The sequence below is a fragment of the Triticum aestivum genome, chromosome 2B (genome assembly GCF_018294505.1).
Source record: "Triticum aestivum cultivar Chinese Spring chromosome 2B, IWGSC CS RefSeq v2.1, whole genome shotgun sequence".
NCBI classification, from domain to species: Eukaryota; Viridiplantae; Streptophyta; class Magnoliopsida; order Poales; family Poaceae; genus Triticum; species Triticum aestivum.
In genome coordinates this window covers 655,487,727-655,513,113 of record NC_057798.1, presented here as the reverse complement: position 1 = coordinate 655,513,113, position 25,387 = coordinate 655,487,727, and positions in this window count along the sequence as shown.

Here is a 25,387-nt window from a genome sequence, read left to right as displayed (position 1 = left end):
ATCCTCCCCAAGGCACCTCGGAGGTGCCTTCCCCCTTTAGGACTCTCCCCTTTTTCCTATATCTTGGCGCATGGGCCTCTAGGGGCTGGTGCCCTTGGCCCATGTAGGCCAAGGCGCACCCCCTACAGCCCATGTGGCCCCCCGGGGCAGGTGGCCCCACCCGGTGGGCCCCCGGGACCCTTCCGGTGGTCCCGGTACAATACCGATGACCCCGAAACTTGTCCCGATGGCCGAAACAGGACTTCCTATATATAAATCTTTACCTCCGGACCATTCCGGAACTCCTCGTGACGTCCGGGATCTCATCCGGGACTCCGAACGACATTCGGTAACCACATACAAACTTCCTTTATAACCCTAGCATCATCGAACCTTAAGTGTGTAGACCCTACGGGTTCGGGAGACATGCAGACATGACCGAGATGTTCTCCGGTCAATAACCAACAGCGGGATCTGGATACCCATGTTGGCTCCCACATGTTCCACGATGATCTCATCGGATGAACCACGATGTCAAGGACTCAATCGATCCCGTATACAATTCCCTTTGTCTAGCGGTATGGTACTTGCCCGAGATTCGATCGTCGGTATACCGATACCTTGTTCAATCTCGTTACCGGCAAGTCTCTTTACTCGTTCCGTAACACATCATCCCGTGATCAACCCCTTGGTCACATTGTGCACATTATGATGATGTCCTACCGAGTGGGCCCAGAGATACCTCTCCGTTTACACGGAGTGACAAATCCCAATCTCGATTCGTGCCAACCCAACAGACACTTTCAGAGATACCCGTAGTGTACCTTTATAGCCACCCAGTTACGTTGTGACGTTTGGCACACCCAAAGCACTCCTACGGTATCCGGGAGTTGCACAATCTCATGGTCTAAGGAAATGATACTTGACATTAGAAAAGCTTTAGCATACGAACTACATGATCTTGTGCTAGGCTTAGGATTTGGTCTTGTCCATCACATCATTCTCCTAATGATGTGATCCCGTTATCAACGACATCCAATGTCCATGGTCAGGAAACCGTAACCATCTATTGATTAACGAGCTAGTCAACTAGAGGCTTACTAGGGACATGGTGTTGTCTATGTATCCACACATGTATCTGAGTTTCCTATCAATACAATTGTAGCATGGATAATAAACGATTATCATGAACAAGGAAATATAATAATAATCAATTTATTATTGCCTCTAGGGCATATTTCCAACACTAGGTGCAACCAGCACTGGGGTAGAGGAGAGGTACTTCTTCAAATCCTGCAGCGCTGCCTCGGCCTCCGGGGTCCACTCCATTGGACCCGTCTTCTTCAAGATCTTGAAAAAGGGAAGGGCACGCTCCGCGGACTTGGAGATGAATCTGCTCATGGCGGCAATGTAGCTAGTGAGCCGACGCACGTCTTTGATCCATTTAGGTGCCTCAATCTGCTCGATGGCCTTGATCTTATCTAGGTCTGCCTCAATCCCGCGCTGCGACACAAAGAACCCTAGAAGCTTGCCGGACGGGACACCAAAGACACACTTCTCAGGGTTCAACTTGAGGTTGATCTTGCGCAGGTTTGCAAATGTTTCCTCCAGATCTTGCACACGTGTTGCTCTGTCCTTGGTTTTGACCACTATGCCATCCATATAAGCTTCCATATTTCTATGTAGTTGGGGTTCAAAACCAATTTGGACTGCTCTTGCAAAGGTTGAGTCAGCACTCTTCAACCCGAAAGGCATCCGTAAAAAGCAATACGTACCACATGGGGTGATGAACGCTGTCTTCTCCTCGTCTTCTTTTGTCATGAAGATCTGGTGGTACCCTGAGTAGGCGTCGAGGAATGATAACATGTCACACCCAGCCATGGAGTCAACAATCTGGTCGATGCATGGTAATGGGAAGGGATCCTTTGGACAAGCTTTATTGATGTCTATGTAATCAATACACAGTCTTCACTTCCCGTTTGCCTTGTGCACCACTACCGGGTTGGCCAACCACGTCGGATGGAGCACCCCCCTTACCAACCCTGCCGCCTCTAGTTTTCTGATCTCCTCCATGATGAACTCCTGCCTCTCCAGAGCTTGCTTCCTAACCTTCTGCTTGATGGGCCATGCATGAGGACAGACAACAAGATGGTGCTCCATCACTTCCCTAGGAACGCCGGGGATGTCGGAGGCTTGCCATGCAAACACATCGACATTCGCCCGCATGAAAGTGGCGAGCTCACTTTCCTATTTGCTGTCGAGGGTGGAGCTTATGGTAAAAGATCCCCCCATGCCGTCCTCCTTGATGGGCACCTTCTTGGTCTCTGGTGGCGCAGCTCTGGACTTCTTGCTCTTGCCGGTGGAGCTGTCTGGCACGTCCTCAACGGGAGCGCAACACCCCGAAGAGGTGCGCTTGCCGGAGTGGGTGTGAGGGGTCTCGCCGGTCTTTTCCCTCCCGGGACTCCGTCGGCAGGAGCAGGTGCCTTGGCGGCAGCTGCTGCAACTGCTTCCCGGTAGAGTTGGTCGGTGCAAATCAACACGTCTTTCTTGTCGGAGGGGAAGGTGATGATGTTCATCAGCCCGGGCATCTTCACGTGTTGTAGGCGTAATGTGAAGCCGCCATGAACTTGGCTAGTGCCGGGGCCGCCGAGGATGCCATTGTAGGGCAAGGGGATCTCGACTACATCAAAGACAATCCTCTCCGTCCTGTAGTTCAGCTCGCCCCCGAACGTCACGAGCAGCGTGACCTTTCCCTTTGGCTGGCTATTCCCCAGGTTGACCCCTTGGAACGTGCCCGTCTCCTTGAGGTCTCCATCAGGGATCTGCAGCCTCTTGATCACAACAGGCGAGATCAAGTTCAGACCGGCCCCGCAGTCAACCAGCATCGTCGTCACCTTGAGGTTGCAGATTGTTGGTGAAACCAACAACCGCAAGCACCTAACCGCAATAGTGTGGTCAGGATAGTCCTCGGTGTCGAAGATGATAGGTGTGCTGGACCATTTCAACGGCTTCCGTGCATCGAACGACGGCTCCACCGCTGTGATCTCACGCGCCCACTGCTTGAGCTGGTGGTGGGATGTATGCAGCGAGGCGCCACCATCGACGCACATGGCTTCCATGGCTTTCTGGAACTAGTGGTCGCCGGACTCATTATCCTCGTCGTGATCATCGTCTTCCTGCTTTTTGTCGCGGCCCCGGGCGGGCCTCTCCTGCTGATTATCTTTTCCATGACGGCCTCCTTGGCCGCCACACTTCTTGCTGGATCCCTCGGCACCCTCTTGGCCCTTCTCCTTGTCCCTCCGCTCATACTCGGCTTTCTGCTTCTCGGCGAGCAGCTCCACTTGCCGGCAGTTCTGGAGATCATGGCCCTTGGTGCGGTGGATCTTGCAATACTGCTTGTCGGAGCCCCCTGGCTTATCAGCAGCCGCCAAGGCCCGACAAGCGACACACCCGGCAACCTCCTTGCCGGGGTCACTCGCCTTGGGTTTCTTGGTGGCGCCGGTATCGTCGGACCCCTCGACGGCAAGCACAGTCTTGCCCTTGCGCTTCCTGTTACGGCACTGCCCCTTCTTCGCCGGGGTGGCGGTATCATCCGTGGAGTCGGTTTTCGCGCTGACGTCTTCCCCGGGGTACTTCCTTCCCTCTTCAGCGCGAGCGCACCAATCGGCCAGAACATAAAGCTCGGTCACATCCTTGACCTTGTTCATCGCCATCTCCTCACACATCTTGCGGTTGCACACATTCTGATGGGATACACTGATCACGGCGGCAGGATGAACGTCGGGGATGTTGTATTGCACTCGGCTGAACCTTTGGATGTACTTACGCAAGTTTTCTCCTTCTTTCTGGGGGATGATGTGCAAGTCGCTCGCCTGGCCATGAGCTTGGTGGCCTCCAGTAAAGGCGCCAACAAACTCATGACACAGACCCGCCCAAGAAGAAATGGAGTCCACCGGCAAGTGCATCAACCATGACATAACATTGGGCTTGAGTGCCAACGGGAAGTAATTGGCAAGCACCTTATCGTTGTGGGCCCCAGCAGCTTGCATCGCGATGGTGTAGATGCTGAGGAACTCGGACGGGTGAGTCTTGTCATTGTACTTCTCGCTAACTTCGGTCTTGAACATGCAGTGGGAGGTCCACTAGAACTGCCGCAGCTCACGGGTGAAGGACGGACAACCCACCTCGTAGGGTAGGCCACCGTAGCCTCCCGGTGCTGGGTGGTCCATTGTGGCCCCTGCCCGCCTGTCCGACTGGTGGCGCGCGTCACGCCGGCGCTCGATGGTGGTTTGAGCGTCTTCATGAGCTCGCTCCCGAAGATCTTGGCGTTGGTCGCGATGGGTTCGCGGGTCGGACGATGCTATGGATATATCATCACCAGCGTCATCGCGGCGGACCAACACCCGCGGTGGCCGGTATGGAGGAGGGGAGTGCACCGTGGCCGCACCGCCTCCGACTCGACCTCCACTGGTAGTGGCTCGACGGAGCGACGGCCCACGAGTCCCGCCAGCCGCAACTCATCATTGTTAGCGATGCCGACGAGGCTCCGGACAGTGGCCCTCCAGTCGTCAAGCTTCTCCACAGGGGGAGGAAAGTCGAGGAGCAGCTGCACGCGTGCTAGGGCTTCTGCTGGTGTGGGCGGTGGCGAAAGCTATGTGGACCGCGATGCGCTTTGACTTCTAACTGCGTTAGAAGGAGCCCCATCACGACCCCGCAGCCGTCCGCCACCTCTGCCAGCACCTCGGCGTGCATGTTGGCCCTCCACATCATGTGAAGGGCCCATGGGACTCTTCCCAAGGCGGCGCCCGGGGTCACCAGTAGGGCGGCGCTGCTCATCGCGCACAACCTGAGAAGAGCGCGCCGTGGGCGCCGGAGTTGGTGTCTTAGACGTCACCACGCCGCTGTCTGGAGGCACGACAACGCCCCTGGAGGGCCCCGCGCCGCCTGCGGGGGGGCCCGACTCCGTCTCTGGAGCTCACGATGCGTGGGTCGTCGCCTGGCATACGAACGACGCTGCTCACCAGTCCCGGACTACCAGGGTGATGTGGATGTTCGCGGGCCGCGCCACGGGTTCTCTCCGCGACTGGTCCACTACTAATCCGCACCAGTACTGGCAGTCCGGTCCCGGACGAACCGATCGCCGTGGCCGTCTTCTTCTTAGGAGCCATGGCGATGAAGAACTGCTAGGCCAACTACTAGACCAGATTCTCACAATTGCGCCCCCTACCTGGCACACCAAAGATGTCAGTGGGAAACGACACCTATGGGACCACGAGGATCCCTTCTGTGGTTGCAGGGCGCGGGATCGTGAGAAGAGCAGGATTAGTAACCAGCACAAGGATCATTTACCCAGGTTCGGGCCGCGAGGAACGCGTAAAACCGTAGTCTTGCTTTGGTGGATGTATTGAGTGTTCTTGAGCCCTTGAACTAGCTATGGTGGCTGCGTAGTTCAAAAGAGCCGAATCCCTCTCCAGTACACCATGGGCCTCCTTTTATAGTTGAAAGGGGCTTCCCCAGTCGCACACAGGAGGTGGAAAGGCCTATAGTGCTACGAGCTTATCGCTCGTATTACAGGACAAGGCACATTTAATGCGTAGCTTAGGTGTCCTCTTGCTTTATCAGGGACGGGAGCGAGGCCTGTCCCATCTGTCGCCGCTCCTCCTTGCTTCGACACGCGACCTGGCCAGCGATGTGTGCGGCGCCATGTAGGCAGGCAAGCAGCTGAGGTGGCGTGGTGGTGGAGCCTCCACGAAGATCTGCATGCCGCCACGCAGGCGTGTGCTGAGTTGGTCTGGAAACAGCATGTTGCCACACAGGTGCCTGCCCAGCTGGTTGGGCTGGCAGCTGTATGTGAACAGCGGTGGAGACTTGGTGGTGCGGGCCTGGCAGTGGCCCCGCTGACGCCCTTGGCAAGGGTCTTCCCGGGTGGCCCGGCAAGGGTATTGCCGTGGCGCACTGTCGTCCCCGGCAAGAATCTCGCTAGGGGTCTTGCAGGTTTCCTCGTCAAGGATCTTGTCGAGGATCGTTGCCTTCCAACCCTCATCTGATCTTGAGTATTCTTTGTCTTCACAAAGATCTGCATGCCACCATGGACGTGCCTCTCGAGCCCTGGTCCAACGTGGTTGATGGTGTTGGAGACCGTGGATTCGAGGGTGGCTCACTCCGCTGGTGTGGGCGAGCCGCCCCGGCAAGGGCCTCGCCAGGGCTGCTGAGGCTGCCCCGGCAAGGGTCTTGCCGGGGGAACCTGCTTCGTCCATCTACTCTCTATGGTCTTGGTCTTTGGCGTTGCACTGATCATCTTGCGGCATCTCCTCCTCCCTTTTGCCCTGCTAAGTGTGGCTTCGGCCCGTGGCTCTGACTGCCCACGCACAAGTAAGGGATACAAAGGAGTGCGCCTACTTTAGTACATCGACAATGTGTTCACCGTCGGCTCGGTACCTCTACATTTACCTATGGGATTAGTTTTAAACCTCAATAATTGTTATTCAGTGCTAGCTTTGAGCATGAACATTGTATCTGGATCTCGTTTAATGCGAGATGGCTACTCATTTAAATCCAAGAATAATGGTTGTTCTATTTATTTGAGAGATATGTTTTATGGTCATGCCCCGCTGGTCAATGGTTTATTCTTATTGAATCTCGAACGTGATGTTAGACATATTCATAGTGTGAATACCAAAAGATGTAAGGTTAATAATGATAGTCCCACATACTTGTGGCACTGCCGCCTTGGTCACATTGGTGTCAAACGCATGAAGAAACTCCATGCAGATGGACTTTTGGAGCCTATTGATTATGAATCATTTGACACGTGCGAACCATGCCTCATGGGCAAGATGACCAAGACTCCGTTCTCCGGAACAATGGAGCGAGCAACCAAATTGTTGGAAATCATACATACTGATGTGTGTGGTCCAATGAGCGTTGAGGCTCGCGGTGTCTATCGTTATGTTCTCACCCTCACTGATGACTTAAGTAGATATGTGTATGTCTACTTAATGAAACACAAGTCTGAGACCTTTGAAAAGTTCAAGGAATTTCAGAGTGAGGTGGAGAATCAACATGACAGAAAAATAAAGTTCTTACGATCAGATTGTGGAGGAGAATATTTAAGTCACGAGTTTGGTACGCACTTAAGGAAATGTGGAATTGTTTCACAACTCACGCCGTCTGGAACACCTCAGCGTAATAGTGTCCGAACGTCGTAACCGCACTCTATTGGATATGTTGCAATCTATGATGTCTCTTACCGATTTACCGCTATCATTTTGGGGTTATGCTTTAGAGACAGACACATTCACAAAAAATAGGGTACCGTCTAAATCCGTTGAGACGACACTGTATGAATTATGGTTTGGGAAGAAACCTAAGCTGTCGTTTCTAAAAGTTTGGGGATGCGATGCTTATGTCAAGAAACTTCAACCTGGAAAGCTCGAACCCAAGTCAGAAAAATGCGTCTTCATAGGATACCCTAAGGAAACCATTGGGTATACCTTCTACCTCAAATCCGAAGGCAAGATCTTCGTTGCCAAGAACGGGTCCTTTCTGGAGAAAGAGTTTCTCTTGAAAGAAGTAAGTGGGAGGAAAGTAGAACTTGATGAAGTACTGCCTCTTGAACCAGAAAGTAGCGCAGCTCAGGAATATGTTTTTGTGGTGCCTGCACTAACTAGAGAGGAAGTTAATGATGATTATCAAGGTACTTCGGATCAAGTTGCTACTGAACTTCGTAGGTCCACAAGGGCATGTTCCGCACCAGAGTGGTACGGCAACCCTGTCCTAGAAATCATGTTGTTAGACAACGATGAACCTTCAAACTATGAAGAAGCGATGGCGGGCCCAGATTCCAACAAATGGGTTGAAGCCATGAAATCCGAGATAGGATCCATGTATGAAAACAAAGTATGGACTTTGACAGACTTGCTCGATGATCGGCGAGCCATAGAAAACAAATAGATCTTTAAGAAGAAGACGGACGCGGATGGTAATGTGACCATATATAAAGCTCGGCTTGTCGCTAATGGTTATCGATAGGTTCAAGGGGTTGATTACTATGATACCTTCTCACCCGCAGCGAAGCTGAAGTCTGTCTGAATCATGTTAGCAATTTCCGCATTCTATGATTATGAGATATGGAAAATGGACGTCAAAACGGCATTCCTTAACGGTTTCCTTGAGGAAGAATTATATATGATATAGTCGGAAGGTTTTGTCGATCCTGAGAATGCTAACAAGGTGTGCAAGCTCCAGCGCTCCATCTATGGGCTGGTGCAAGCATCTTGGAGTTGGAACATTCGCTTTGATGAAATGATCAAAGCGTTTGGGTTTATGCAGACTTATGGAGACACATGCGTTTACAAGAAAGTGAGTGGGAGCTGTGTAGCATTTCTCATATTATATGTGGATGACACACTATTGATGGGAAATGATATAGAACTTTTGGAAAGCATAAAGGCCTACTTGAAAAAGTGTTTTTCAATGAAGGACCTTGGAGAAGATGCTTACATATCTGGCATCAAGATCTATAGAGATAGATCGAGACGCCTTATCGGTCTTTCACAAAGCACATACCTTGATAAGATATTAAAGAAGTTCAATATGGATCAGTCCAAGAAGGGATGGCTCACCTGGCAAGGTGTGAGATTGAGGATGGCTCAATGCCCGACCACGGTAGAAGATAGAGAAAATATGAGTGTTATCCCCTATGCCTCAGCCATAGGGTCTATTATGTATGCCATGCTATGTACCAGACCTGATCTGAACCCTGCCGTAAGTTTGGTGGGAAGGTACCAAAGTAATCCCGGCATGGAACACTGGATAGCGGTCAAGAATATCCTGAAGTACCTGAAAAGGACTAAGGATATGTTTCTTGTTTAAAGAGGTGATGAAGAGCTCGTCATAAAGGGTTACATCGATGCTAGCTTCAAACAGATCTGGATGACTCCAAGTCACAAACCGGATACATGTATATTTTGAATGGTGGGGCAGTCAGCTGGTGCAGTTGCAAGCAAAGCGTCGTGGCGGGATCTACATGCGAAGCGGAGTACATGGCAGCCTCGGAGGCAGCACATGAAGCAATATGGATGAAGGAGTTCATTACCGAGCTAGGAGTTATTCCCAATGCGTCGGCCCCGATGACTCTCTTCTGTGACAACACTGGTGCTATTGCCCTTGCCAAGGAGCCCAAGTTTCACAAGAAGACCAGGCATATCAAGCATCGCTTTAACTCCATTCGTGAAAATGTTAATGATGGAGACATAGATATTTGTAAAGTGCATACAGATCTGAATATCGTAGATCCGTCGACTAAACCTCTTCCACGAGTAAAACATGATCAACACCAGAACTCTATGGGTGTTCGATTCATCACAATGTAACTAGATTACTGACTCTAGTGCAAGTGAGAGACTGTTGGAAATATGCCCTAGAGGCAATAATAAAATGGTTATTATTATATTTCCATGTTCATGATAATTGTCTATTGTTCATGTTATAATTGTATTGACCGGAAACCGTAATACATGTGTGAATACATAGACCACAACATGTCCCTAGTGAGCCTCTAGTTGACTAGCTCGTTGATCCATAAATGGTCATGGTTTCCTGACCATGGACATTGGATGTCATTGATAACGGGATCACATCATTAGGAGAATGATGTGATGGACAAGACCCAATCCTAAGCATAGCACAAGATCGTGTAGTTCGTTTGCTAAAAGCTTTTCTAATGTCAAGTATCATTTCCTTAGACCATGAGATTGCGCAACTCCCGGATACCGTAGGAATGCTTTGGGTGTACCAAACATCACAACGTAACTGGGTGGCTATAAAGGTACACTATAGGCATCTCCGAAAGTGTCTATTGGGTTGGCACAAATCGAGACTGGGATTTGTCACTCCGTATGATGGAGAGGTATCTCTGGGCCCACTCGGTAATGCATCATCTTAACGAGCTCAATGTCACTAAGCAGTTAGTCACGGGATCATGCATTATGGAACAAGTAAATTGACTTGCCGATAACGAGATTGAACGAGGTATTGGGGTACCGACAATCGAATCTCGGGCAAGTAACATATCGATTGACAAAGGGAATTGTATACGGGTTTGGTTGAATCCCTGACATCGTGGTTCATCAGATCAGATCATCGTGGAACATGTGGGAGCCAACATGGGTACCCAGATCCCACTGTGGGTTATTGGACGGAGAGTTGTCTCGGTCATCTCTGTATGATTCCCGAACCCGTAGGGTCTACACACTTAAGGTTCGGTGAAGCTAGAGTTGTTATGGGAATTAGTATGCAGTTACCGAATGTTGTTTGGAGTCTCGGATGAGATCCCGAGGTCACGAGGAGTTCCAGAATGGTCCGGAGACAAAGGTTTATATATGGGAAGTCCTTATTTAGTCACTGGAAGAGTTCGGGGGTATATCGGTATTGTACCGGGATCACCGAAAGGGTTCCGGGGGTCCACCGGGAGGGTCCACCTGCCCCGGAGGGCCCCATGGGCTGAATACGGAGGGGAACCAGACCCTAAGTAGGCTGGGCGCCACCCCCTAGGGCCCATGCGCCTAGGGTTGGGGGGAACCCTAAAGGGGGCGCCCCCTTAGCTTGGGGGGCAAGCCTCCCCCCTTGGCCGCCGCCCCCCTCTAGATCCATCTGGAGGGGGCCGGCCCCCCTCTCCCTTGCCCCTATAAATAGAGGGGAGGTGGGAGGGCTGCCGCACCCTTTGAGGGAGTCCTGGATTAAGGGGTCATCGGACAGCCGGACTATATACTTTTGCCGGACTGTTGGACTATGAAGATACAAGATTGAAGACTTCGTCCCGTGTCCGCATGGGACTCTCCTTTGCGTGGAAGGCAAGCTTGGATATTCGGATATGTAGATTTCCTTCTCTGTAACCGACTCTGTGTAACCCTAGCCCCCTCCGGTGTCTATATAAACCAGAGGGTTTAGTCCGTAGGACAACAATAATCATAATCATAGGCTAGCTTCTAGGGTTTAGCCTCTACGATCTCGTGGTAGATCAACACTTGTAATACTCATATCATCAAGATCAATCAAGCAGGAAGTTGGGTATTACCACCATCTAGAGGGCCCGAACCTGGGTAAAACATCGTGTCCCCTGCCTCCTGTTACCATTAGCCTTAGACACACAGTTCGGGACCCCCTACCCGAGATCCCCCGGTTTTGACACCGACATTGGTGCTTTCATTGAGATTTCCACGGTGTCGTCGTGATAAGGCTTGATGGCTCCCTCGATCATCTTCAACGATGCGGTCCAGGGGGAGGTTTTCCTTCCCGGACAGATCTTCGTATTCGGCGGCTTCGTACTGCGGACCAACTCGCTTGGCCATCTGGAGCAGATCGATAGCTACGCCCCTGGCCATCAGGTCAGGTTTGGAAGCTTAAACTATACTGCCGACATCCGCAGAGACTTGATCTTTGACGGATTCGAGCCCATGACAGGTGTGCCGAACAGTCACGACGGACATGACTTTGATCTGCCGTCGGACAGTATTCGGGAGATCGCACCCGAATTGGCGCCGGGAATCAATCCGGAGCAGATCGTGCCTTCCGAGGACGGGTGGATGGACCCCGCCATGGAGGCCGCATACTCATCGGCGTCGGAGCCGAACACTGATCCCACCTCCTGTGAGAGTGGCGTCATCGGACCCTCGGACTCGTCCCTGGCTGCAGGATCCGAACCGCGTGCGTCCGTGCCTATCGAACCAGATTGGGCACCCGTCATGGAGTTCACCGCCGCGGATATTTTTCACCACTCACCCTTGGGTGATGTGTTGAACTCATTAAGGTCTTTGTCCTTGTCAGGAGACTCTTGGCCAAACTATGTCTGGCTCGAGTGGGAAGCGGATGACGAAGAAATTCTTCCACCACCCACCACCCACTTTATAGCCACTGTCGATGACTTAACCGACGTGCTTGACTTCGACTCCGAAGACATCGACGGTATGGACGATGATACAGGAGAAGAACAGGAACCACCGCCTATAGGGCGCCAGACAGCCACCTCATCATATGATATTTATATGGTGGACACCCCTAAAGAAAACAATGGCGATGAGGCAACAGAAGATAACCCCTTGGGGAAGCAATCTAGACACCGGCGTCATCGGCGCCGCTCCAAGCCTCGCCATAGCAAAAATAGTGATACCGGCACAAGAGATAACAATCCGGATGGTGCCGAAGATGAAGACAATCCTGCCCAGCCAGGCTTCGAGTAGGCCGAGCAAGAGTATGGGCAAGCTAGCCCTAAAGAATAGGCAACTGATGGAGAATCAGAGGACGATAATTACATGCCTCTCTCCGAAGACAAAGTGAGCCTTGGCGACGAAGAATTCATCGTGTCGGAGGATCCCGTCGAGCAGGAGTGCTTCAAACGCCGGCTTATAGCCACTGCAAAAAGCCTGAAGAAAAAGCAGCAACAGATTCAAGCTAATCAAGATCTGCTAACTGACAGATGGACCGAGGTCCTGGCTGCCGAGGAATACGGACTCAAGCGCCCTAGCAAAAGCTACCCAAAGCGATGGCTGCTACCTCAACTCGAGGAGGAGGCTTTAAAGCCCACGCTACCAGCGCATGATGCGGCTGACCGGCCACCCCGTGGCCACGACGAAGTGGCGTACCAGCCCGAAGTACATACCGCACCCCGTCACCAATCAAACAATAATACCAAGGCCTGGGGCTACACGAAGGACCCGCGAGATGTATTGGAAAATAAAGCAGGATAGTCAAGATCGATCTACATATCACGGGGGTGCGCCACAAGACGTGATGATGACCGTCACACCGGATACAATAAACCAAAGTCCGGCCGGGCCGAATACAATAGACCGGACTCATTTGAACTATGTTGGGATGTAGCCCAGCATAGAGGCGCCGCACACCCCCTATGCTTCACTGATGAAGTTATGGATCACAAATTCCCAGAAGGGTTAAAACCCATAAATATTGAATCATATGATGGCACAACAGACCCCGCGGTATGGATCGAATATTTTCTTCCCCACATCCACATGGCCCGCGGTGATGACTTACATGCCATAAAGTACCTACCACTTAAGCTCAAAGGACCGGCTAGGCATTGGCTTAATAGCCTGCCAGCAAGCTCCATTGGCAGTTGGGAGGATCTGGAAGACGCGTTCCTCGACAACTTCCAGGGCACTTACGTGCGACCACCGGATGCTGATGACTTAGGTCACATAACCCAGCAGCCCGGAGAGTTAACCGGGAAATTCTATACTCAGTTCCTAACTAAAAAGAACCAAATTGTTGACTGTCCGGATGCCGAAGCCTTAGCAGCCTTCAAGCACAACATCCGCAACGAATGGCTTGCCCGACACCTCGGCCAAGAGAAGCCAAAGTCCATTGGAGCCCTCACGATACTCATGACCCGCTTCTGCACGGGCGAGGACAACTGGCTAGCTCGCAGCAATATCACACCCAAAAACCCAGGCAATTCAGACACCAGGGATAGCAACGGCAGGCCGCGACGGAATAAACACAAGCGTCGCAATAATGGTGATAACGCCGAAGACACGGCAGTCAATGCCGGATTCAGAGGCTTTAAATCCGGACAGCGGAAAAAGCCATTCAAAAGAAACAGTCCGGGCTCGTCTAGCTTGGACCGAATTCTTGATCGCTCGTGTCAAATTCACGGCACCCCCGACAAACCAGCCAACCACACAAACAGGGAATGCTGGGTGTTTAAACAGGCCGGCAAGTTGAATGCCAGAACAAGGAAAAGGGGCTGCATAGCGACAACGACGAGGAGCCCCGACCACCGAACATGGGAGGATAGAAGAAATTCCCTTCCCAGGTGAAAACAGTGAATATGATATACGCAACCCATATCCCCAAGTGGGACGGAAGCATGCACTAAGGGATGTCTATGCGATGGAGCCAGTCGCCCCAAAATTCAACCCATGGTCCTCTTATCTGATCAGTTTCGATCGCAAGGACCACCCTACCAGTATCCGTCATGGAGGTTTTGCCGCATTGGTCCTTGACCCCATCATCAACGGATTCCACCTCGCACGAGTCCTCATGGACGGTGGCAGCAGCCTTAACCTGCTCTATCAGGATACAGTGCTCAAAATGGGCATCGACCCCTCAAGGATCAAGCCCACAAAAACCACCTTCAAGGGTGTCATACCCGGTGTGGAGGCCTGTTGTATGGGCTCAATCACATTGGAAGTGGTCTTCGGATCTCCGGACAAATTCCGAAGCGAGGAGTTAATCTTCGACATCGTCCCCTTCCGCAGTGGATATCATGCACTGCTCGGACGAACCACATTTGCCAAATTCAATGCGGTAACGCATTATGCATATCTCAAGCTCAAAATGTTGGGACCTCGCGGGGTTATTACAGTTAATGGAAACACAGAGCGCTCGCTCCGCACGGAGGAGCACACTGCGGCCCTCGCGGCGGAAGTACAAAACAACCTTCTTAGGCAAACAGCCAACTCGGCAATCAATAACCCGGATACCGTCAAGCGACTCCGGAGTACTCTGCAACAGGATCACCCAGCACATCCAGAGCTCGACTAGCAATCGGGCTTCCGCCCTAGTCCCAGTCAAACGGCGAAATTTGTGCCGCGCATACACAACTACGCATTTAAAATACCCTGGGCATAGGCGGAGGCACGGCCATAACACGGTCCACAATGCGGTTCGACCGCCCCAGGACACACACATTTTTGCACCCCTTTTAATTTCAGGTCCGTATCTTTAGGAGGCTCTTCCGAAAGACCGACTATCAGACACATAGCGGGACGGACACACCAGGAGGACAAGAAGCTTTGGCGAACGAGGGAATCCTCAGGTGGTCTCTGATAATGATCGTTATACCTGTTTACATACCCGCATACCGTCCGCTCCTGGTCAGGATGTGTCAAACAGTCCTATTCTGCTTATCGCACTACTTGTATATGTACGCTTTGACGTATCATTTGAATAACAAGGGAAAATAGTATACAACGTCAGCTTGCTATTAAGTTTATTTGCATCTTTTTCTTTACTACTTATTTATTATACCCGTGCATTTTGGCATGACTAGTTTGCCAGGGGCTTCAGTACCCCATAACCTGGCAATACAAGTCCGAACACTTTTGACAGTGCGGCACCCTGAACTTATAGCATTATATGCATCAGCTCCGAATCATGTCTTGGGTCAATAGTTGGGTTTGCCCGGCTCCTATGTTTTGGTACCATACGTTTCGCTATATCGGCTAAGGTAGCGCAGGGGGAACTACTTTGATTGTGTCTCGGTTCTTCTGGACGAGCACCTCAGTAGAGAAAGCCAAAAATTGACTGTCATGATAAGGCGAGAGCTGGTCGCTGTTCGAGAGGTCTCAAATCCTTAAATATTTTTTCCGCTTTAGGCAAGGAATCGTCCTCGTCCGATTTAGGCGTGTATAGCGCCCCGAGTCCGGCTTTCCGGATACTAGAGACTTCGCCAAAATTTAAAATTGTAGACTTCCAATAGCTAAGTGAGGGCGATAAAGCCGTATAGTCCGATTGCCTCATTCGTGACGCTAAACACCTCCTTAAAAGGACCAAAAACTTGGATAAAGAGTGTTTATATTTATCCCGAACACCCCAGTACTAGTTACGTGGGGGCGGAAGCCGACGACTGGCCAACTCTCAAGATTGTTTAAACGGCCGCACAGAAGGTAATATTTTAAATTAACAAGCGCTACATAGCGCACATGAACTGGTTTTCATAATACAGGATGACATGATTACATTCATTCAAATATCACATCATTCGTACATTCATCCGCCACAAGGCGGGCACCCTTAATGACATTGTCATAGTACTGTTCGGGGTGGCGATGTTCCTTGCCCTTTGGCGGCCCCTTCGTCACCAGCTTCTCGGTGTCTATCTTCCCCCAGTGCACCTTCGCACGGGCCAAGGCCCTGTGTGCACCCTCAATACAGACGGACTGCTTAACGACTTCAAGCCGCGGAAAGGCATTCACCATCCGCTTGACAAAGCCGAAGTAGCTGCTGGGTAGGGGCTCGCCAGGCCACAACCGGACTATGAAGTCCTTCATGGCCAGTTCGGCCGCCTTGTGAAGTTCGACCAATTGCTTTAGCTGGTCGCTCAAGGACATCGGGTGTTCGGCCCCAATATACTGGGACCAAAACAGCTTCTCCGTCGAGCTCCCCTCCTCAGCCCGGTAGAACTCTGCGGCATCAGAGATGCTGCGCGGTAGATCTGCAAATGCTCCTGGAGAGCTTCGAATTCGGGTAAGTAAAAGGAAAGTCTCCTTCACAGGCTTGCTTTGCATAATGAAAGCCTTACCCGCAGCTATCTTCTTGGCCACCTCAATTTCCTGGAGGGCCTTCTGGGCTTCGGCCTTGGCATCTAGTGCGCTCTGATGGGCCTTCGCAAGCTCCGACTCTTGCGTCTTGGAGTCACGCTCCAAGGGCTCTAATTTTTTGACGAAGTCCTGAAGCTCTTGATGGACCTCATCAAATCGCGGCTCTTGTTTTTCGCGCTCGGTGTGCTCCTTGGCCGCTTTGTTTTTGGCCTCGGACAGCACCTCCTTAAGGGCCGCCACTTCAGTCGTGGCCCCTAGTAAAATTTATCATGCTTCTATTAGCATCCATGATTTTTTCCTTTATATAACATTTAGACGGGGTATTGCTTACCTTTGTTCTCCTTGAGCTGCCTCTTCACAAGGCCGAGCTCTTCTTCGGCCCACTCCGGGCTCCGCCTCAGTCCGGAGACCTCCGCAGTGGCGGCGGCAGCGGCTAACAGCGATGCCTGCTTATTCACAAAGACATAATATGGTTAGACTTCTGGGAATAATATTTGATCCTCTGTTCGGCTTCTCTTCCCGAACACCAAATAGAGCATCAGGGGCTACTGTCTACACTATGATACTTCCTCATAATTTAAAATACTTACCTCAAAGCCTGTCAGGAGGCTGGCGCAGGCTTCGGTCAATCCGCTCTTGGCGGACTGAACCTTCGCAATCACCATACTCATAAGAGTACGGTGTCCTTCATCAAGGGAAGCGCTCTGAAGCGCTTCCACCAGGTTATTTGATGCCTCTGGATTGACAGAGGTCATCGGCATAGACGGCTCGCCCCCCTGGGCGGGTGGCTGCCTGCCTGAATCCGGAACCACTGGAGGTTCCGGCGCAGTATCCGGCTGGGGGCCAAGCCTGCTGCGGCCCCCATCATCCGAATCCATGGGGATCTTTCCCCCCATGAGCCGGCATTGGGAGTCTCGCCTTGAGGCGTCTCCAGTACTACCTCCTCCTGGCCCGGTATCCTCTGAGATAACACCTCGGTGTCATCCGTGGGCCGGGGAGTGGAAGCCGTCGGGAGCGAATAGCTATTCATCTCCGACGAGCTCAAGGACCCATCCGAGGAGGACATGTCGATGTGAGCTTTGGGCGGACTGCACAAGCAAATCTTGACATAGTAAGTAAAGCTAAGAACATGTAAAAGGTATTATGGCATCCGGATACTTACGACTTCGCCATGGGCTTGGCCCTGGGTAGCCACTCCTCCTCGCTGTAGGCGGCAGTTGTGGAGTGGTCCGGAGGGAGGGTCCTTCCCTTCTTGGACCCTTCGGCCTCCCCGGAAGGGCCGGCCTTCCTTTTCTTCTCCCTCTCGGTTTGGGGGAGAGGGTTTTCCTCCTCCTCCTCATTGTCGTTGGAGGAGTGCGCCTCGGTGTCTTCGGACGATGAGTCCGGCACCGCCCTGCGCCGGAGACTTTTTTGGTCCCCGTGGCCTTCTTCTTGGCCTTCTTCTCCGGCAGCTCATAGGGCGCCGGAACCAGCATCTCCGTCAGGAGAGCGGTTGCTGGATCTTCAGGCAACGGAGACGGACAGTTGATCCGCGCCGCCGTCGCCACGTCTTCCTGTTAGATCAGTACGGTGGCTTAAGTTCCTCTCATGAATATACTGAGGAAAGGCACATCTTGTGAAATGAAGAATGCTTACCGCATTGGCATGGCGCTTGGCGCTGAGTCCGCGGTCCTCGGAAGTGGGAGGAGGGACTTCGCTGGCCTTGAACAACACCTTCCAAATGTCTTTGTGCGTCGTGTCGAAGAGCTCTTGTAGTGTCTTGTGTTGGGCCGCGTCGAACTCCCACAGGTTGAATGCCCGTCTCTGACACGAGAGAATCCGGCGAAATAGCATGACCTGGACCACATTGACCAGCTTGATATTCTTGGTTATCATGTTTTTGACGTAGTTCTGGAGTTCGGTCAGCTCGCGGACGTGCCCCAGGCTAGGCCCTTCTTCTTCCAGGAAGTGAGCCGCACAGGGATGTCGGATCGGAATTCGGGGGCCGCCACTCAGTTGGCGTCGTGCGACTCGGTGATGTAGAACCGCCCCGATTGCCACCCCTTCACGGTCTCCGCAAAGGAGCCTTCGAGCCAGGTGACGCTGGGCATCTTGCCCACCATGGCGCCACCACACTCCGCCTGCTGGCCGACCACTATCTTAAGCTTCACGTTGAAGATCTTTAGCCACTGGCCGAAGTGGGGCCTGATGCGGAGAAAAGCCTCGCACAAGACGATAAACGTCGAGATGTTGAGGGTGAAGTTAGGGGCCAGATCATGAAAATCCAGCCCGTAATAGAACATGAGCCCGCGGACAAATGGGTGGAGGGGGAATCCCAGTCCGCGGACAAAGTGGGCGAGGAACACGGCCCTCTCATGGGGTCCCGGAGTCGGAATGATCTGCCCTGCGTCCGGGAGCCGGTGCACAATATCTGCGTCCAAGTATCCGGCCGCCCGGAGCTACATAATGTCCTCCTCCTTGACGGAGGAGGCCACCCACTTGCCTCCCGCTCCGGACATGTTTGGCTGTGCGGAGAAGGTGAGAACTGGGGCGCTGGAGCTCGAGCGTGCGAGAATGGATGAGCGAAGAAGGAAGTAGGCGTGGGTGAAGGACGAGAATCCTTATCTCTTTATAAAGGTGGTAGAAACTGTGCGCCTCCCCACTTGCCCATTAAGATCGCTTATTACCCAAGCACCACAATTGATGGTGCGTTGGGTTACCCATACCCGTATTGATGAGAATCCCGTGATAAGGGGACACGATCTCTGCTTCGACAAGACGTGTCAAATAAACCGCCTCGCATTACGTGCGGTAGCTGGTTGAGAAAAACGGTTCGAATAATGACCGAACCATGGCGTGATGCCATGCTATAAAAAGCCGTCAGCAGATTAGATTTGTGGAATATTATACTCTCTATGGTGTAATGTGGAATTTGTCTTACAGAGCCACACACGATCCTTGTGTTCTAAATCTTTTACGAAGTATTCAGAGAAGGAACCCGCCTTGCAATGCCGAACACAATCTGCGTGCCGGACTCATCGTCATTGAAGCCTGGTTCAGGGGCTACTGAGGGAGTCCTGGATTAAGGGGTCCTCGGACAGCCGGACTATATACTTTGGCCGGACTCTTGGACTATGAAGATACAAGATTGAAGACTTCGTCCCGTGTTCGGATGGGACTCTCCTTTGCGTGGAAGGCAAGCTTGGATATTCGGATATGTAGATTTCCTTCTCTGTAACCGACTCTGTGTAACCCTAGCCCCCTCCGGTGTCTATATAAATCGGAGGGTTTAGTCCGTAGGACAACAATAATCATAATCATAGGCTAGCTTCTAGGGTTTAGCCTGTACGATCTCGTGGTAGATCAACTCTTGTAATACTCATATCATCAAGATCAATCAAGCAGGAAGTAGGATATTACCTCCATCGAGAGGGCCCGAACCTGGGTAAAACATCGTGTCCCATGCCTCCTGTTACCATTAGCCTTAGACGCACAGTTCGGGACCCCCTACCCGAGATCCGCCGGTTTTGACACGGACACCCTTCCCTTGGCGCAGCCCTCTCCCTCCCCAACACCTCCTCCTCCATAGTAGTGCTTGGCGAAGCCCTGCCGGAGAACTGCAAGGTCCTCCACCACGCCGTCGTACTACCAGAGCTCTCCCTCAACTTATCCTCTCCCCTTGCTGGATCAAGAAGGAGGAGATGTCCCCGGGCTGTACGTGGATCTTCCGCGATTTGAATCGCCGCGAGTACGACTCCCTCATCCGCGTTCTAGTGACTCTTCCGCTTAGCGATCTTCAAAGGTATGAAGATGCTCATCCTCTCTCTCTCTCTCTCTCTCTCTCTCTCTCTCTCTCTCTTGTTGCTAGAATCTCCATAGATTGATCTTGGTGATGCATAGAAAATTTTGAATTATTGCTACGTTCCCCAATAGGCTTCGCCTAAGCACTACGACCATATGACCGAGGTGTGTAACTGTGGAGGGGGGCACCACACACGGCTAAACAATGTCAACTTGTGTCTATGGGGTGCCCCCTCCCCCGTATATAAAGGAGGGGAGGAGGAGAGGGCCGGCCTAGGAGGAGGCGCGCCCAAGGGAGGAGGATTCCTACTCCTAGTAGGAGTAGGTTTCCTCCTTTCCTAGTCCTACTAGGAAAAGGGAGGAAAGAGGAGGAAGAGAGAAGGAAGGAGGGGGCCCGGCCCCTAAGCCCTAAACCAATTCGGTTTGGACCTAGGGGGGCACATCTTGCTTGCTGCCCTCTTTCTCCACTAGGGCCTAATAAGGCCCATATACTCCCCGGGGGGTTCCGGTAACCTCCCGGTACTCCAAAAAAAATACTTGATACACTTCGGAACCCTTCCGGTGTCCGAATATAACCTTACAATATATCAATCTTTATGTCTCGACCATTTCGAGACTCCTCTTCATGTCTGTGATCTCATCCGGGACTCCAAACAACCTTCGGTACATCAAAACACATAAACTCATAATACCAATCATCATCGAACGTTAACCGTGCGGACCCTACGGGTTCGAGAACTATGTAGACATGACCGAGACTCACTTCCGGTCAAAAACCAATACCGGAACTTGGATGCTCATATTGGTTCCTACATCTTCTACGAAGATCTTTATCGGTCAAACCGCATAACAACATACGTTGTTCCCTTTGTCATTAGTATGTTACTTGCGCAAGATTCGATCGTCGGTATCTCAATACCTAGTTCAATCTTGTTACCGGCAAGTCTCTTTACTCGTTCCGTAATACTTCATCCCGCAACTAACTCATTAGTCACAATGCTTGCAAGGCTTATAGTGCTGAGTACTACCGAGAGGGCCCAAAGATACCTCTCTGAAACACGGAGTGACAAATCCTAATCTCGATCTATGCCAACCCAACAAACATCTTCAAAGACACCTGTAGAGCACCTTTATAATCAGCCTTTTACGTTATGATGTTTGGTAGCACGCAAAGTGTTTCTCCGGTATTCGAGAGTTGCATAATCTCATAGTATGAGGAGCTTGTATAAGTCATGAAGAAAGCAGTAGCAATGAAACTAACACGATCATAATGCTAAGCTAACGGATAGGTCATGTCCATCACACCATTCTCCTAATGATGTGATCTCGTTCATCAAATGACAACACATGTCTATGGTTAGGAAACATAACGATCTTTGATTAACGAGCTAGTCAAGTAGAGGCATACTAGGGAGTATAAGTTTTGTCTATGTATTCATACATGTACTAAGTTTCCGGTTAATACAATTCTAGCACGAATAATAAACATTTATCATGAATTAAGGAAATAAATAATAACTTTATTATTGCCTCTAGGGCATATTTTCTTCAGTCTCCCGCTTGCACTAGAGTCAATAATTTAGTTCACATCACCATGTGATTTAACACCAATATTCTCATCTGCATGTGATTAACACCCATAGTTCACTTCGTCATGTGACCAACACCCAAAGGGTTTACTAGAGTCAATAATCTAGTTCACATTGCTATGTGATTAACATCCAAAGAGTACTAAGGTGTGATCATGTTTTGCTCGTGAGAGAAGTTTAGTCAATCGGTCTGTCACATTCAGAGCCGTATGTATTTTGCAAATATTCTATGTCTACAATGCTCTGCACGGATCTAATCTAGCTAATTTCTCCCACTTATAATATGTATCCAGATTGTGACTTAGAGACATCTGGATTGGTGTAAAAGCTTGTATCTACGTAACTCTTTACGACGAGCTCTTTTATCACCTCCATAATCGAGAAATATTTCCTTAGTCCTCACTAAGGATAATCTTGACCGCTGTCCAGTGATCTACTCCTAGATCAAAATTGTACTCCCTTGCCAATCTCAGGGCAGGGTACACAATAGGTCTGGTACACAGCACATCATACTTTATAGAACCTATGACTCTGGCATAGGGAATGACTTTCATTCTCTTTCTATTTTCTGTCATGGTCAGGCTTTGAGTCTTTACTCAACTTTACACCTTGTAATACAGACAAGAACCCTTTCTTTGACTGATCCATTTTGAACTTCTTCAAAACCTTACCAAGGTATGTGATTTGTGAAAGTCAAATTAAGCATCTTGATCTATCTCTATAGATCTTGATGCCCAATATGTAAGCAGCTTCACCGAGGTCTTTCATTGGAAAAACTCTTATTCAAATATCCCTTTATGCTATCCAGAAATTCTATATCATTTCCAATCAACAATATGTCATCCACATATAATATTAGAAATGCTACAGAGCTCCCAGTCACTTTCTTGTAAATACAGGCTTCACTGCAAGTCTGTATAAGATTATATGCTTTGATCAACTCATCAAGGAGTATATTCCAACTCCGAGATGCTTGCACCAGTCCATAGATGGATCGCTGGAGCTTGCACACTTTGATAGTACCTTTAGGATTGACAAAAACTTTCTGGTTGCATCATATACAACTCTTCTTTAAGAAATATCCATTTAGGGAATTTAGTTTTGACATCCATTTGCCAAATTTCATAAAATATGGCAATTGCTAACATAATTCAGACGGATTTAAGCATCGCTACAGTTGAGAAAATCTCATTGTAGTCAACACCTTGAACTTGTCGAAAACCTTTTGCGACAAGTGGAGCTTTGTAGATAGTAACACTACTATCAGCGTTGGTCTTCCTCTTGAAGATCCATTTATATTCTATGGCTTGCCAATCATCGAGCAAGTCCACCAAAGTCCACACTTTGTTCTCATACATGGATCCCATCTCAGATTTCGTGGCCTCAAGCCATTTCGCGGAATCTGGGCTCATCATCGCTTCCTCATAGTTTGTAGGTTCACCATGATCTAGTAACATGAAATCTAGAATAGGATTACCGTACCATTCTGGTGGCGGACCATACTCTGGAAGACCTACGAGGTTCTGTAGTAACTTGATCTGAAGTTTTATGATCATCATCATTAGCTTCCTCACTAATTGGTGTAGGAATCGCTTGAACTGATTCCTGTGATGAACTATTTTCCAATTCGGGAGAAGGTATAATTACCTTTCCTCCCACTCACTTCTTTCGAGAGAAACTCTTTCTCTAGAAAGGGTCCATTTTGAGAAACGATCTTGCCTTCGGATCTGTGATAGAAGGTGTACCCAACAGTTTCCTTTGGGTATCCTATGAAGATGCTTTTCTTCGATTTGGGTTCGAGCTTATCAGGTTGAAGCTTTTTCACATAAGCATCGTAGCCCAAACTTTAAGAAACAACAACTTTGGTTTCTGGCGAAACCATAGTTCCATAAGGCGTCGTCTCAACGGATTTTGATGGTGCCATGTTTAACATGAATGTAGCTGTCTCTAATGCATAACCCCAAAACGATAATCGCACCATATCCAATGAAGTGCGGTTACGATGTTCGGACACACTATTAAGCTGTGGTGTTCCATGTGGCGTGAGCTATGAAACTATTCCACATTGTTTTAAATGAAGGCCAAACTCATAACTCAAATATTCTCCTCTATGATCAGATCGTAGAAACTTTAATTTCTTGTTACGATGATTCTCCACTTCACTCTGAAATTCCTTGAACTTTTCAAATGTTTGTTTCATTAAGTAGATATACCCATATATGCTCAAATCATCTGTGAAGGTCAGAAAATAATGATACCCGCCGCGAGCATCAACACTCGTTGGACTGCATACATCGGTATGTATTATTTCCAATAAGTCACTAGCTCGTTCCATTGTTCCGGAGAACGGAGTTTTAGTCATCTTGCCCATAAGGCACTGTTCGCAAGCATCAAAGGATTCAAAATCAAGTGATTCCAAAAATCCATCTTTATGGAGTTTCTTCATGCGCTTTATACTGATATGACCCAAACGGCAGTGCCACAAATATGTTGTACTATCATTATCAACTTTGCATCTTTTGGCATCAATATTATGAATATGTGTATTACTACGATTAAGATTCAATAAACCATCAACATTGGGTGTATGACCATAGAAGGTTTTATTCATGTAAACAGAATAACAATTTATTCTCTGTCTTTAGATGAATAATCGTATCACAATAAACATGATCTAATCATATTTATGCTCAACGCAAACACCAAATAACATTTATTTAGGTTCAACACTAATCTCGAAAGTATTGGGAGTGTGCGATGATAATGATATCAATCTTGGAACCACTTCCAACACACATCATCACTTCACCCTCAACTAGTCTCTGTTTATTCTGTAACTCCTGTTTTGAGTTACTAATCTTAGCAACTGAACAAGTATCAAATACCCAGGGGCTACTATAAACACTAGTAAGATACACATCAATAATCTGTATATCAAATAAACCCTTGTTCACTTTGCCATCCTTCTTATCCACCAAATATTCAGGGCATTTCCGCTTCCAGTGACCATTTCCTTTTGAAGTAGAAGCACTCAGTTTCAGGCTTTAGTCTAGCTTTGGGATTCTTCACGGAAGTGACAACTTGCTTGCCATTCTACTTGAAGTTCCCTTTCTTTACCTTTGCTCTTTTCTTGAAACTAGTGGTCTTGTCAATCATCAACACTTGATTCTCTTTCTTGATTTCTACCTTCGTCGATTTCAGCATCACGAAGAGCTCTGGAATCGTTTTCATCATCCCTTGCATACTATAGTTCATCATGAAGTTCCAGTAACTTGGTGATGGGTACTAGAGAACTCTGTCAATCACTGTCTTATCTGGAAGATTAACTCCCACTTGATTCAAGCGATTGTAGTACCTAGACAATCTGAGCACATGCTCACTGCTTGAGCTATTTTCCTCCATCTTTTAGTTATAGAACTTGTTGGAGACTTCATATCTCTCAACTCGGGTATTTTCTTGAAATATTAACTTCAACTCCTAGAACATCTCATATGGTCCATGACGTTCAAAACGTCTTTGAAGTCCTGATTCTAAGACGTTAAGCATGGTGCACTAAACTATCAAGCAGTCATCATATTGAGCTAGCCAAATGTTCATAACGTCTGCATCTGCTCCTGCAATAGGTCTGTCACCTAGCGGTGCATCAAGGACATAATTCTTCTATGCAGCAATGAGGATAAACCTCAGATCATGGAC